Raw genomic sequence first — 14,129 nt, 5'->3', positions numbered from 1 at the left:
TATAGCAGTCTTCTTCATTAAATCCTCCAAGAAAGCATTAAACTCTTTACAAGTGACAAGGTGGAAAAATTATTGTATAGTATCAGCTTTTCTATGTAGGACAGTTCAAATACTTAAGTTTAACATGTCTAAATCTGCTCCTTTCACAGCAGATTTAAAAGTTTTTTAGAAGGCCACTAAGCTAACAGTTTTTAACACCTCTTTTATGCAACAATAAGAGAATCTTATTACCTCTTCATATTAGAAAAACACTAACTGCTGAACAGAAATTAAGTTATGGACTATTAAAGAAGAAAAAAAAAAAAAATCAAATCCTCAGACAAACACCCTTTCTACTCCACATTACACTTCCTCAGGTTTTCAAGCCAAATGAAGGAAACGCATTAAACCACCCACTGCTGCTGCCACATTCCTCCTTACTGTAGAACAATCACTCAAGAAAGTTTGGAAGACACTCTGCAAGTGGCAGACATTTTTCATACAGTAATCCTCACAACATAAAGAGACCTCCATTACCCCTCACATGCTGCAGGAAGAGTACCCTTAGAACTCCCAGGATGACTTTAAAAAAAATAAGACACATCCCACTTTTCTCCAGCCCAAAAAGTCCCACACACCCCTCCCTCAGCACATGTCCCAACCCGGGACAATCTCTCTCATTTCCTCCGAGAACAGCAGAACCAGCACCAGGGCACTCAGGCACACCTTGACAGCACACTGTGCCAGAAGCAATACCGCAAACAAATAATTACTATAATACCCCATTCAATTAGAAACAATAGCTCAAAGCCTTTCTTCTAAAAGCAAACCAAAATTTCTATCAGTCCTTCAGCAGTCCTTCTGGTATCTGCTCCATTTGGAGACTTTTAACTTTGGAGATTCCACTCTTACACAGACCAAGCTGCCACCCTCTTATTCATACCTGCAGAGGAGTCCAGATGCTCCCACTTCATCTCTGTCCATTATCCCCTGGACATACTTGCTAGTAACAGCGACACCACAGACAGAAGCGTGTATTTTATATAATTTTATATTTATATATATTTATATATAACCAGTTTGGCTTACTAGGCCACGCTTTTCACAAAAGGAACCTTATTATTATGAGGTTGTCCCTAACTGGCACTATTTCCACCACTTTGCCCCATAACACCCCTCTAGTAACCTCACAGAACCAACAGGATGGAAACAAGGGAGGTGTCTATTTGCCATTTTGCCCATCTGGGTCTCTCCCAGGTTACCAGGGCAACAGCACCTTGGTGTTAGCCAACCTCCGGACCGTCATGCACTGCCAGGAAGAATTTTCCTGCCAACCTACCTAAGCCTCCTCACTTGCTGCTATATGTCAAGCAGACCACACTTTCTTTGGCAAATTTGCACCCACATTAGAAGAACTTGATAGTACAACCATGTCAGACAAGGGGGGAGATTTCTCTCATCCTTCCAGTCAGCATGCAGATAACGACAAAACATCATAGTAAGGATGAGGCCTGAGTACACATGGTACACAGCTAAAACACATTGTGTTAGAGGTGCAGAGAGAATGGATTGCTACAGCCTCATGGCAAATGTTCATCTCCTGTGACTCAAACCACAAAGGTCTTATTTATTATTAGGGCTGCACATGAGTTTTTTGGGAAAACTTCCTTGTTTCAGACAATTAATAGCATAGAAAAAAAACATTTAAGATCAGTGTGTGTTTTAACTGGTCAGCCACAAAGTCAGACAAGACTGGATCTTGATTGTCACTGTCTGGTCATCTTCATTCCCATTCTTAAACTGTACTTTCTCTGCACCAGCATTAGGTCTCATGCAAACTTGAGGTTACTTGGATAAGGGGCAAGCAGTATTCCTTGCAACCTTCTATGATCCTCTGTCTACCCTTCCCACTGAAGAATGTCAGAAGCTGGGGTACAACCACAAGCAGAAAAACAGTAGCTCAGTTTTCAGTAGCACAGGAAGGGTTACTTTAGAAGGATGATAAGGCACATTTCCAGGCAATAACTGATAAAAAACGTACAAATAGCCTTGAACCAGACATTATGAAAAAGGAAACCTACAGGTTAAAAAGAAACAGACCAAGGTGTATTTGTGTGGTTTCATTAGCATAACAGCCAACTGCCAGCTAAAACATTCCAGTTGTGTGGAGAATATAGATGTGCTGTCTCCACACTCTTTTCTTGCTACTTATTACTTGATAATTGCCAGATACTCAATGCAAAGAACAAAAGTTCTGGCAGCCCCACTCCATGAATTACAGATAAAGACTACATAGGACACCAGGAAATAACCTAGGTATTTACGTTCCATAACTTACCAGCTCCACACGTGGGGGGGCATCATGGAAGAAGCGACTGCAGCATATGTAAAGGAAGAAAGGCTTGGCAGGCAAATACAATAAATTCCTCTCAAACAAAAGGAAGAGAAGCAGCAAAGCACAAAAAGAGGACTCTCCATATATCTTTCATTCTGACATACTGGATGGAGAAGAAAATAGAAGTGTCTCAGTATCTCACCTATCCCTAACAGGGGCACCATTATTCTACCATCAAATGCAACCTAAACAAGGAGTACTATTCCTTTCCTCCAGCCTGCTTTGGTTTATTATCAGGGCACTGAAGAAACTTGCTCCACAGAGAAAGCACTGGAAAAAAAAAGCAGTCTCTGGGTACTGGTACATGTGAAGTCCATAATTCTTTAAATGCATATCACTGATTATCTGGCTGCCAGATGCCCACCCAGTCACTCCCTTACCTCCCCCCCCTCAACAGGACAGGGGGAGACAGCAAGATGAAGAAGGACATGGGTCAAGATAAAGACAAGGAGATCACTTATAAATTACCATAACAGGCAAGACAGACTTGACTTGGGTAAAAATAATTTAATGCCACCTAAAATTAGAGTAGAATATTGAGAGACGAACTACAACACTTCTGCTCCACTTCCTTGTTCCTAGGTTCAATTTCACTCATTCATTCCCACCTCCTTCAATAATCCCCAGCCCACAACAGTGCAGGGGAATGGCTGCCAGTCCATAATAGCACCTTTCTGACACTTCCTCCTTATATTTTTCCTCTGCTCCAGTGTGGGTCCTTCCTATAAGATAGAGTCTTTCTGGGCTCTCCAAGTGCTACAGCCTGCTTCGGGGAATGTCTGCTGCAGCACAGGGTCCTCCACAGGATGCAGGTAGATACCTGCTCCTCCTTTTCTGACCATAAGTTGTTTCTCACTTTTTAATTTTTTTTTTCTCCCTCTCTTCTTGCAACTGCGGCACAGGATTTTGTATTTTCTAAAATATATTTGCCTCAAGGCACCACCAGGTTGGCTGGTGGGCTCAGCTTTGGCTGGCACTGGGTCTGTTTGGAGGCTGGCTAAAACTGGCTATGTTCAGAACAGGTGCAGCCCCTGGCCTCTTCTCACAGAGGCCACCTCTGCATCACCACCCTGCTGCCACCGTCTTGTGACCTGCACTCAGCACATCATTTCATTAGCTGAAGCAAAATACTGACTTAAACTGGTTCAGAAGATCCAGCATGTTACAGAGTCAGAGAGTGCTGGGGGTTGGAAGGGGCCTAGAGAAATCATTGAGTCCAACCCTCCTGCCAGAGCAGGATCACCTAGTGTAGGTCACACAGGAACACATCCAGCTGGGTTTGAATGTCTCCAGAGAAGAAGACTCCACAGCCTCCCTGGGGAGCCTGTGCCAGTGTTTTGTCGCCCTCACAGCAAAAAAAGCTTTTTCTTATATTTACATGGAACCTCTTATGCTTCAGCTTGCACCCATTGCCCCTTGTGCTATCATTGGTCATCATGTTGCTCAATATCTCATATTTATTCATTCAGAATGAGTTATTTTCTGACTACACCCAGGTACACCTAGGTAACAGAGTCCTCTCCACCCCATACCCCTAGCCCCAGCATTAACCCTGAGCTTTATTTTCCTCTACTGGTGTCCAGAATAGTAACCACACACTTCTGACATCTATTGCCTTAGATTAAGCAACTGACACTTTGTGACTGTTCATCTAAACAATCATTGCTACATGGCATCACTACTGTGCCATAGCTATGCAAATCTATCTCCGGTAGATAAACTTGTGGCAACAATTTTACCAATTCAGAAGAAACTTCAGCTAACATTTTCACTTAATACAGGGCTCTGGAGGAATCTTGGCTTTAGCATTACTCTTGTTCCAGTGCTTTACAGCTATCCCAGATATTAGATAGTGGGTATACATCTACTTGTCACATTTCCAGACAATTTAATGAGCAAGAAGCAGACAGTTTTGCATAGTCACATTTCACCTGTAGAACAGAGGCCCAACTCTTAGCAAATACTCAGTGCCTAAACCATCTCATTTAGATTTTTGGGATTACCAAAGGAAAAGCTTAAGCTTTCTTTACTAAGCAACTAGAGAGCTCAGCATCATTATCAAGCACAGGCGAATTGAGTGGGCACTACTCCAGTACAATTTTCACTTTCCTAAGACGTAATGAACTCTGGTTTTACGCTAGGAAATGCAACCTAAAATCTCCAGGCCAAGAAACACATTTATGAATGGCCTCTCTTGTTACACAACTACAGCTGAGCCACTGACCTCACTGTAAAAGACACAGTGCTGTCAGACTGAGTCCAGTCCAAAAGATGCAAACAGCACTGGCACAGCCTGAAACTATCTACCTACTTACCACAGAAACAGCTTTTAAAGAAATAAAGCACATTTTAAAAAACACCTTCCCTTCCAGTATCAATGGAATATCCTGAAAAAGCACATGGTAAAGCAGATTTCTGTGAACACAGGAACTTCACATGTATAATAGAAAACTAAGGTGACGATCCAACTTGGCCATACCCTATATTTTTCCGTCAGCTGCTGGCTTGTTTGAGTGGCATCAGTCAGTACATCAGCCAGATGTCAGAGAACTTGCCACTCTAGAAAAAACTTCAACACATTTCTGGCAAAATTCCCCACTCACCTCTCTCCTGCACAGAAAATAACACCTGAGAAAAACTGCATTACGAGAGTATACATTCTTATTTCAGCTTTAAGTAGTTCACAATACATTTTTTAAACCAAAGTGTCACCACAGATAGCCAGAACAATACAAGACAGAAGCTGATGTAGCTATCTGTAAACAAAGTTGAAAAAAAATGAAAAGTAATAAAGTTGCACATGTATCACAAAAGCTACAATCAGTAGCTACAAACAGAATCCCATTATTTGTTCCTCATGGAGGTACTTCAACACAACTGCACCAAAGACATTCCTTAGGCATGAACAGATTTTACTTTTTTTTTTTTTTTTTTTTTTTCAGACTTAATTCAGTAAGAGTTAACTGCCAGCGCCTATTGCAAAGAGAGCTATGAAAATAGTTTGTAGATGTTATGATTTTGTTAAGCTATTAAATGTACAGGGCCTTTTCCATGTTAGAACACAATTTACATCTATGCAGATTTTCAACCAATCTGCAGACAGATTTTTATGCAGGAGAAAAGTTTCAAACATACACTTTAATAGCTCTAACTCGCGTGCTTAGGAAGTGTTATGTCTCAGAACAGCATTTGACAGAACTCAAAACTGTTCCAACAATTCTAGTTTAACCTTGCAGCAAGCAATTTTAATCAAATGCTTGTGTAAGTAATAAAAAAAAACATTTCCCTGAGAAGCAGGGTACTATTAAGCCTTTTTGGACAAGCAGTTCACTAAAATTTGAGTCAATGTGAGACAGTATATTGCTCTTCCTCCTATTCAGTTACTAATGTCTTTTCTCCATCTCACTGGCTCCTGGCTGGGGTGTCTGGAAAACTGAAGGTGAGATGTAATGTGCATTCCTCCTCTCCAACTCCCTCCAAGTTAAAAAGCTCCTGTTTCTCTGCAATCCTCTTTCTCACTCAAGCAGCAGCCAGGCTCTAGCTCATCCCAGGAAAGCAAGAGAAGGTCAGGGAGATGACACTTCATTCAGAATAAGAGTAGAGGAAAGTGGCTCCTTTTCAACCCTTCACTTCACATTGCTGAGCATGTGTTACCCCTCCTCATCTCAAGAACCAATGAAATTAGTTGCAAGAGTTCAGAAGTCAGCCACAGGGCTAAAGGCAACAAAAGGTCACAGATGCCTCAGCAACATCAGATCCTAAAATTTTGCTATTATTTCCAATTGCATACATTTAGAATCATCATTATACCATTTTAAAAAGAGTATCTTTTTATGAGTCATAATGCATGATAAGTTTTCCAAAATTTACCTAGTAAATAAATATTACCTAGTTGTTGCTCTCAGCAAGAAGAACATACATATGGTAAAAAAAATATTTAAGGACACCAAGTCAACACAATCATACCACCTTCACAACAGCAAAAGACAAGTTCACCAACTGCATTTAGGCAACTTAGATTTAAGATCATGTAATAAAAAATAGAAATCAAGCACCCCTCAACTTCTATTTCTTCTTATATCCAATTTAAAAGAAAAGAATGTGGCAATTCAACCCAGAGAGAAAAAGAAAAACAAAACCTCAAGCCTTACAAAGATGAAATAACAAATTTCTTACTTCTAACTGAGAAGTATCTGTTAAAATTAAATACAAGTTACAAAAATGACAAGAAAATAGCTATATAGATCAAAAACATAGTCAATCATACTTTATTAAAAAAACTTATTTACAGTAAGAGTATCCTGAAGGGTGATATGCTTCACAGTGTTGAAAGGTTCATGAAACACAATCTAACCTGCACAGTGACAGAAAACAATAAAAACTCCAGAAGCTGTGCTTTTTAGTATACTAAATGTAATCAATTTGTAATTAACAGAAGATACAGAATTGCCACTGAGTTGCAGAGAAAAAAATCTTAAGAGCACCTCACATAACCACCAGCCTCACTAATGAAAAGTGTAAATATTTGAAGAATGTGAACAAATCCTAAAGTTCATTTCTTTGTGTTTTTAATGCTAGCCAGCTCAGCAAAACCCTTTTATTTTCTTTTTCTCTAATCCTCTCTGTTGAAAACTGAGCTCTTATAAACTGACTCAGCTGTCCCTTGGGAACTTCTTTAGTGAAAAGGTGGAAAGAATGTTAAATCCACAATAGATGTTCACTGTTAACTCTTTGAGACAAACAGGTAAGAAACTGAATACAAGTGTTCTCCTTTTTGACTAACACTATCATAGTGCTGTGAAAATTTCAAGTCTGCAAGGTTCTTAATCCTATCAGCTACATTTTAACAGCATTATGACTTAGAAACCAAGACTCCATAAATACTCGACTTAGTAGCCCCACTCCTGCTTTCTCTCAAGATCTACAATTACATTTCCATTGTCACTAGCCCACCTGGGCCATTTATGTCAAACAAGGGCTTCCATGATCCTGAGCGAGTCTCCTCTCAAGCCATCTGATCACTGCTTTGGCTCCTCCAAAGTAAGGTCTTAAAGCAGTAAGTGAAGAAGTTCACTGCTCCTCACTGAGAAAATTTTAGTGAACAGCACTGCTTGCCTGTGCCCCAGCTTCTCCATGTGTGAAATGGGGGAAATAATAACAAGTACTGAATTTACTTCACCACCAGTGCGCTACATCTGTACCCCAGACTTACCGGCCTCTGAGCCGAAGTACTAATAACGATACTCCTTATATAGTGCTTATATACACAGGTATCTATTTCTTTAGTTATGTAACTGTTCCACATAGTATCAGAAACGCTACACTAGAATGAAACTTTGTACCCACAGTCTTATTTGCCGAACCACATCCACAAGCCCTGCTTTCCATGTTCACAGGAGATCACTCCCCTCACACTCCCGGGGCAGCCCAGAAGCGATCAGCTGCAGCAGGCAAACCAACGTACCAGATGCTGGAAGTCCAAGGCAGAGTTAAAAGAACCCCTTTAGCAAATCCGCCGAGGATTTCAATCTGAACCAGCCCCCGGTGAATCATTTACCCCCCAACCGCTCGCCTCCATCTTTTTACCCCTCCACAGTTTACCCCGGCCCCAACACCCCTCTCCCAACCCTCACCGGGGCCGAGAGGGCAGGGCCGCCCTCCTCCGCTTTTTAAACCGAAACCCCTTACTCACACCGCCGCTCCGGAGGGCACCCACGGGCCGAGGCCGCTTCTCCCTTCCTTCCTCTCCCCGTTCCCGGGGCCCTCGGGGACACCCAGGCCCCCTCCCGCCGGGACCAACGGCCGACGGCCGCCCCCGTGCGCAGGCGCCCTGCTGCGCGCGCCCCCTCCCCTCACCGCCCGGCAACGGGGGGAGCGGGAAGGGGGGGGAGCGAGAGGAGACGGGAAGCGAATGGTGGCACGGAGGGGAGACGGCGGGGTCGGGGGATGAGGCCGGCGGGCTCTTCCTTCCTCCTCTCCGAGGGGGACGGGGAGGGGGCTGAAAGGCCGCGGTCGGCCCTTCACCTGGCGGCCCCGCCGCCAACCACAGAGCTTGGAGGTAGAGCGCCTCCCCTCACCCACCCACCCACACACCCACCCACACACCCAGAGGGATAGAGCGACTCCGCGATGGCAGACCTTCTGTCCCCTTCCCCATCCGCCATGGCGGCTCCCGGCGCGGCGCAAGCCGTACCCGCCTGTTTGCTTTGGGTTTTGGAAGCCGGGACACGCCCGGGGTGCTGGTGTCTGGGTGCCAGAGCCCTGACAGATCCTGCCGTGTGCGGGGATGCTGCTGGCGTTTCTGAAGCCGCAGGGGAGCTGTGAAGGCCCTGGGCATCACAGCGTGTGCATCGCTGGGACTCGTCAGAAGTGGAGTTTCGCTTCCTCTCAAAATGCGACAAATTTAGCTCGTCTTTACAGTGAAATAAGATGGGGATTGCCAGGGTTTCTTAGAATCTCGTAAATCAGACCTTCAGGTACCTGCTTCCAACACCTAATTGCTCAGGAAAGAGAAGCATCCCCCTTCGTTAATCTGAAGGGAATCAACAGGGCTTTTTGTGTCGAACCATGGAAGAGTGCAGACATACTCCCTTCAGGTATGCAAACCCACATGCAGATGGCAGCAGGTTTCTTTCCTCTGGGAAAGGGGTTTATCTGTTATTAGCCTATTTTCGTGGTATTTGGAAAAAGCCTCAAAGGTATTTTTGCCCGCACTAAAAATTAGCTTGCTGTAAGGATTAACCAGACTTTGTATTACTATATTGTAATATGAAAATAGATGAAAAATCCAATTTGTTAGAAATTACTTCTGTTTAAAGAACCAGAGAGAAGGAAGAAAATTGTTCATAAGTTAAGAAACTAAATGAAGCAAAGCATTGCAAGTGGTTTTTTTCAGCATCCACTGAAACTGCCAGAAATTAGGTCTGAGGGACAATTAAAGACAATATTAAATTCCTGATGTTTGTAAATAGTGAGGGATGCTGCTAATCCAGAATTTAAAGATGTATGTGTAATTGCCCAGTAAATACTGTACAAGTGACCCATTTTCTAATGGTTTCAGTCACACCCATTATAAGTTTTAGTTGGGTTTTATCATGTTGTGTGAAACCCATATGCTTCTTGCTGACTGTAATCAAATCTGCCAAGCAACATCAGTCTCAAAGACAGTAAGTTTCTGTTAGTGCTGTGAGAATCAGAGCTACTGAGTCGGGAGACACTTGTCTGAGAGCCTGAGCAAGAGTGTTAGTCACTACTGACCTGGTGAGGGTGCATTGCCTTTATCTGGCTGTTCAGTGCACACACACACCACAAATTTAATCAGCCTGTACCTTGGGTCTCAATGCACACAGCAAACCACATTCCCAATCGTCCACCAGGCCAACGAAGTCAGGCAAGCAAACAGTGAGACCTGTAGCTCTTCTGGTGTCCATCTGTGAAGATGCTAGAACCCAGTTGGGATATGCAGAGGATACTTGGAGGTGTCAGGGATACTGTGTTGCAGGGGTACAAAGGATGTGCAGGAAACTTGGGACGTTGCAGTTAAGGCATCCTCCGGGAGGTGAGAAAAGAATGCACTGAGAACAGCAATTAACTCTGTTGATGGGCCATGATATACTGTGGTAAACATACATGCAATTCTATGCCAATGCTTTTATAGTCCCTCTGCATGTCTTCCTCGACAATCATTAATAACTGCCAAATTTAACATTGATCAGATTTTATTTAGTAAGATTTCTTTCATCTGGACTAGATTTTATGCTTGTCCTAAAAAATAAAACCCTCCTGTGAATCTCATGGGAATGGAGTCTGCATGGAGAAGGGCCCTAAGTCTGGGGTCTCCTTCAGTAAAGAGACTTTAACCTTTTTTTAAGCAAAACCCTTACATTTTCACCTACCTCAGTGCAAAGTAAGATCTTTACCTGTTAGTTTTAATCTCATTTGTGTACGACAACAGGAACTGAACTAGAATATCAACCCTGTGTAATGGGCCTCCGAGCCACATGCAAAGGTAGTACAGGCTGTTTTTTCCACAGACGTCCCAGTGACTGAAGGTTTTCAAAGTGTAAAAGGATATATTTTAAGTCTCTGAAAAAGAGCAAAGATCATTAGCTGTGTAAATAATGCTACTCAATAAATATCTATAAGCTTAGGAATTCAGTAGAATTCTACATCTGCAGTTTGGAGAAGGAAACACATGTTGAATAACATTACTATGTTGAGCTGATGAAAGGACAAATTTTTTCCTGCCTGGGAAGAGGCAATGATGTCAGATGGAAAACCTGATACCTCATTAGTTTCACTAGTACAGAGTGAACCATTTCCCTCGTAAAAAAAACCCATACCACCAGGTTCTTAGTACTGCTAAAACATTACTGATGACACTATCCTGGATGTCCTTTATCTCAATACAGCATCATAGAAACAGTGGAATCTTTTAGCATACAGAGTCAGGACCAAGGTCATTTGGGTCTGTTTCTGCTAGTGTTGCTATTTGTTTAGCAGGAGTAGATTTTAAAGCCCTGCAGGTGAGTTTCCAATTCATATAGACCCCAGTGATCTAAAATAAAATTGTTCTGTAACATGGCTTGTAGTAGATGCACAAAGGGTCCATTTTCTCTCATGCAGATACCAAGTTAACATCGGGCAGAGACTCTTTCCTGCAGCAAGTGTGAAAGCAGCTTTTCTTTTTATCTCTGTTCTTCAGTCTCACAGTTTAAACACAGGCCTTTTACCTGATATATCTTTTGGATGAAAGCCATTTGCCTTATGCAACTTGGCCTTGAAAGGGGAACAACAGCAATGGCCCTCTCTTGCAAACAGATGCACTACAGAGGAACCCTTGAAAGAGAGATTTGACATCCCAGGCAGTGTTTTTGCACACAAAATCCAACGTTTGTGTGGGCACAAGGGGAAGGTCTGCCTTGAGTGTTTAGACATGAGTGACTCTTGATCCCCGTGCCACTAACCTGTGAATGTTAATACAGCTGTGTTAAATCCAGAGGCTTTTTGCCCCTGTTTTTACTGTGTTTTATTCAACTATAGCCTAACATTGAACCCTGGGGTCCAATCCTAGTTAAGTAATCCTAATCGCCTAAGTAAATGTTCAGCAGCACAAAATAGCTTCCATGGAAACATCCCCTGGCAGGGATGATTTACTGTCACAGTTGTGCAAATGAGCAACGCAGAGCTCACTGTAACACGGGTCAGGTGCTGAAAACAGTGTGGTGACAGAGCCAGGAATTTGGAGTGGGAATCAAAAGTCATCCCAGAAACTGGTGGATGTTTGAGCAATTGGTTCATGCTGAAATTCATGTTGCAACAGCCAAGCTGTTAGTGGGACCCAACCTGGATTTGTGTACATGAGGAAGAAATTATGTCTTTGCTTTGTCAACAGAAAGCCTTGATTCACTGAGTTAAGTGACAGCTGTATCACAGGGTAAATTTACAGGAGTGTTCAGGGTCACACCTGTTTCTCTCCCAAAGATTGTGGGGCAATAGCCCTGGAATAAAAGGATAGAGGGTTTTTTGATAAGAAGAAGAAGGAAGGAATTAAAACACTAAGACTGGAAAGGGATTTGAAATGGGATGAAGTGAATGACAAAGAAAACAGGTTTAGGTATTCTAAGGAACAGCAGGAAACAGACACAAAGTATGGCAGAAGTGAGAAAAGGAAGGAGTTAAACCACTAAAACTGGAAAGGGATTTGAAATGGGATGAAGTGAATGACAAAGAAAATAAGTTTAGGTATTCTAAGGAACAGCAGAAAACAGACACAAAGTATGGCAGAAGTGAGAAGCAGATGGAAGGGGCATTAACTTGAAATACCAGAAGGGAAATGAAACTTAGAAGAGAACAGGAACAGAGATAAAAGCAGGCAAAGACAAGTGTGCTAGTGGCTGAGAGTGTAAAAGTATTTATACCACTAGTGTCTGCTGGTGCACTGGCCAGTGGGGAAAGTGGTAGTATAGTGACTCAGTGTGAGTGCATTACCAAAGTCCCCATAGCAGTTATACATATAATAAGAGGCAAATTCTTTTTTAATGTGGTCCTCTGTACTTTTCTGGGCTTCTTGCTGATGTAATGCAGTGTTTCCCATTATGAAGTTCTATGAAAAGATCAGTTGAAATACCAAGGGCATTTCAGAAAAGGTAACAAGGATGGTCTCAACTTCCACATTCTGCCTGAGCTGCTCCTTGATTCTCAGTTCTGCTTTCCTTGGCTCAGTGTGGACTTTCATGAGAGCAAGGACCCAAATATTTTCACAGTTCTCTGATTAATTCAATGGTAAAAGTAAAATGTGCCATGGATTGGCCACAAGGTCCCCCGGGCAGATGAATGCAAGGTATTTCTGAAATAGTGTTATCAAAAATAGATGGGAAAAAATTGTTGCTCTGCAATTGTCCTGAACTCCTATTGTTTCCATGTGATAATGAGAAAGGGAAAAACAAGGCACCAAGTCCTCATACCATTTAACTGTATGCATAACTATTAATAAGTAGTACGCTGGGGTGGAAGGTGTATAAATTTTAAAACATCCAGAGTTGTTGTCAGATTACTAGCCAAACTTTTACAAATAACACAAAGTTAATTTTCTGAGTCAAAATGCCCTGCAGACACAAGTCTGCTGGTACATCTGGGATGTCAATGGTCATTTCTGTGGCTACAGGCAAAAGGATGAGTAAAGCTGAGGTGCAAGGGCATGTTGTCGGTTCATAGTGTGGTAGCTGTGGTCCAGTTTGTAGACATAAAGATTATGTCTACAAGATATGTCTACATATCTTATATGTCTATAAAGATGTGCCTACAAGAAGATGCTTCTGAGGTTGTTGTGAGGAAAGTGAAGATCTGAAGGACAGACCCTAATTTGCTGGCAGGGAACAAGGAGAGAGAATTCTGTATTAGAAAGAAGCCAAATCACTCTGATAAGCCAATGAGACTTTATCAGAGATCCTCCCAGACCATTGCTTTAAAAGTTGAATAGAAGGGAGAGTTGGTCAGGCTAGAACTATGTTATTTGTCCTAGGTTTACCTGCCTGAGTTACCAGGGTTCTCATGGTAAAACTTTTAAGCAGTGTGTCCCCATGCAGAATTGTCTAATGCTCACATGCAAGATATTTCCTTCCTCCAGCATTTTCCCTCGCTCCCTGGGAGACCTTTCTTGTGTCTGTGAAAGCTTCAATAATTCAAAGATGCGACTTTTCACCAGTACAGCTTCCCAGCTTTGGGCCAGCATTCAGAAGCTGTCCCAGGAGTCACCTACTGAAAACCGCTGAGAAAACCTTGGGTTGGCTTCGTCAGCTTTTGGTTGTTTGCTGCCTCTTGGTGGTTGTCGCAGCTACTGCTACCCCGTGTCACTTCCCCGCTGGTCCCTTCTCACCGGCCCTTTCGGTGCGCCGGGTACCTGCAGGAGGAGCCTTCTGACATAGACTCGGGTGGCCCAGGTCTTCTCCATCTGGCACATCAGCTGAGGGTGGAAACGGCAGCAGGACTTTTCACGTGTTCAGTCACGGAATAAGTAGATTTTCTAGCTGTAATGAAGGTTGGAGTTTTTACTATGACTTGTGATTCCAGAGCAACAAAAACGCACTTGGTGAAGCAAGGAGCAAACGAGGAGAGGGCGCATCTCTGCCCAAGGCTCCCGCCTGGGTCGAGCCACCACGCTGGTGTTGGACGGCCCTTAAAAACAAAAACAAAACAAAACCAAAACAAAACCAAACCAAACCAAAAACAATACAAAACACACACACAAAAAAGA

General features: G+C 42.8%; 1 protein-coding gene across 10 annotated transcripts in view; it reads right to left on the bottom strand.

The window, feature by feature from the left end:
* B4GALT4 (beta-1,4-galactosyltransferase 4) overlaps nt 1-14,129 on the bottom strand; it is a 34,461-nt gene that overhangs the window by 19,805 nt on the left and 527 nt on the right. Inside the window, exon 2 of one of the 10 annotated variants that reach the window (XM_030457427.1) lies at nt 13,776-14,050. The gene's annotated coding sequence lies outside the window, so the exon portion shown is untranslated. Of the gene's footprint in view, nt 1-2,317; nt 2,363-7,720; nt 7,799-7,838; nt 7,932-8,007; nt 8,198-8,567; nt 8,922-13,775; nt 14,051-14,129 lie in introns of those variants that run through there. The other 9 variants (XM_030457440.1, XM_030457446.1, XM_030457444.1 and 6 more) reach the window with 9 other exon arrangements.

This window comes from Calypte anna, chromosome 1, assembly GCF_003957555.1.
Source record: "Calypte anna isolate BGI_N300 chromosome 1, bCalAnn1_v1.p, whole genome shotgun sequence".
Lineage (NCBI taxonomy): Eukaryota > Metazoa > Chordata > Aves > Apodiformes > Trochilidae > Calypte > Calypte anna.
Note: the sequence above shows the minus strand (reverse complement) of the source record. Positions and strands in the feature narration are given on the sequence as shown.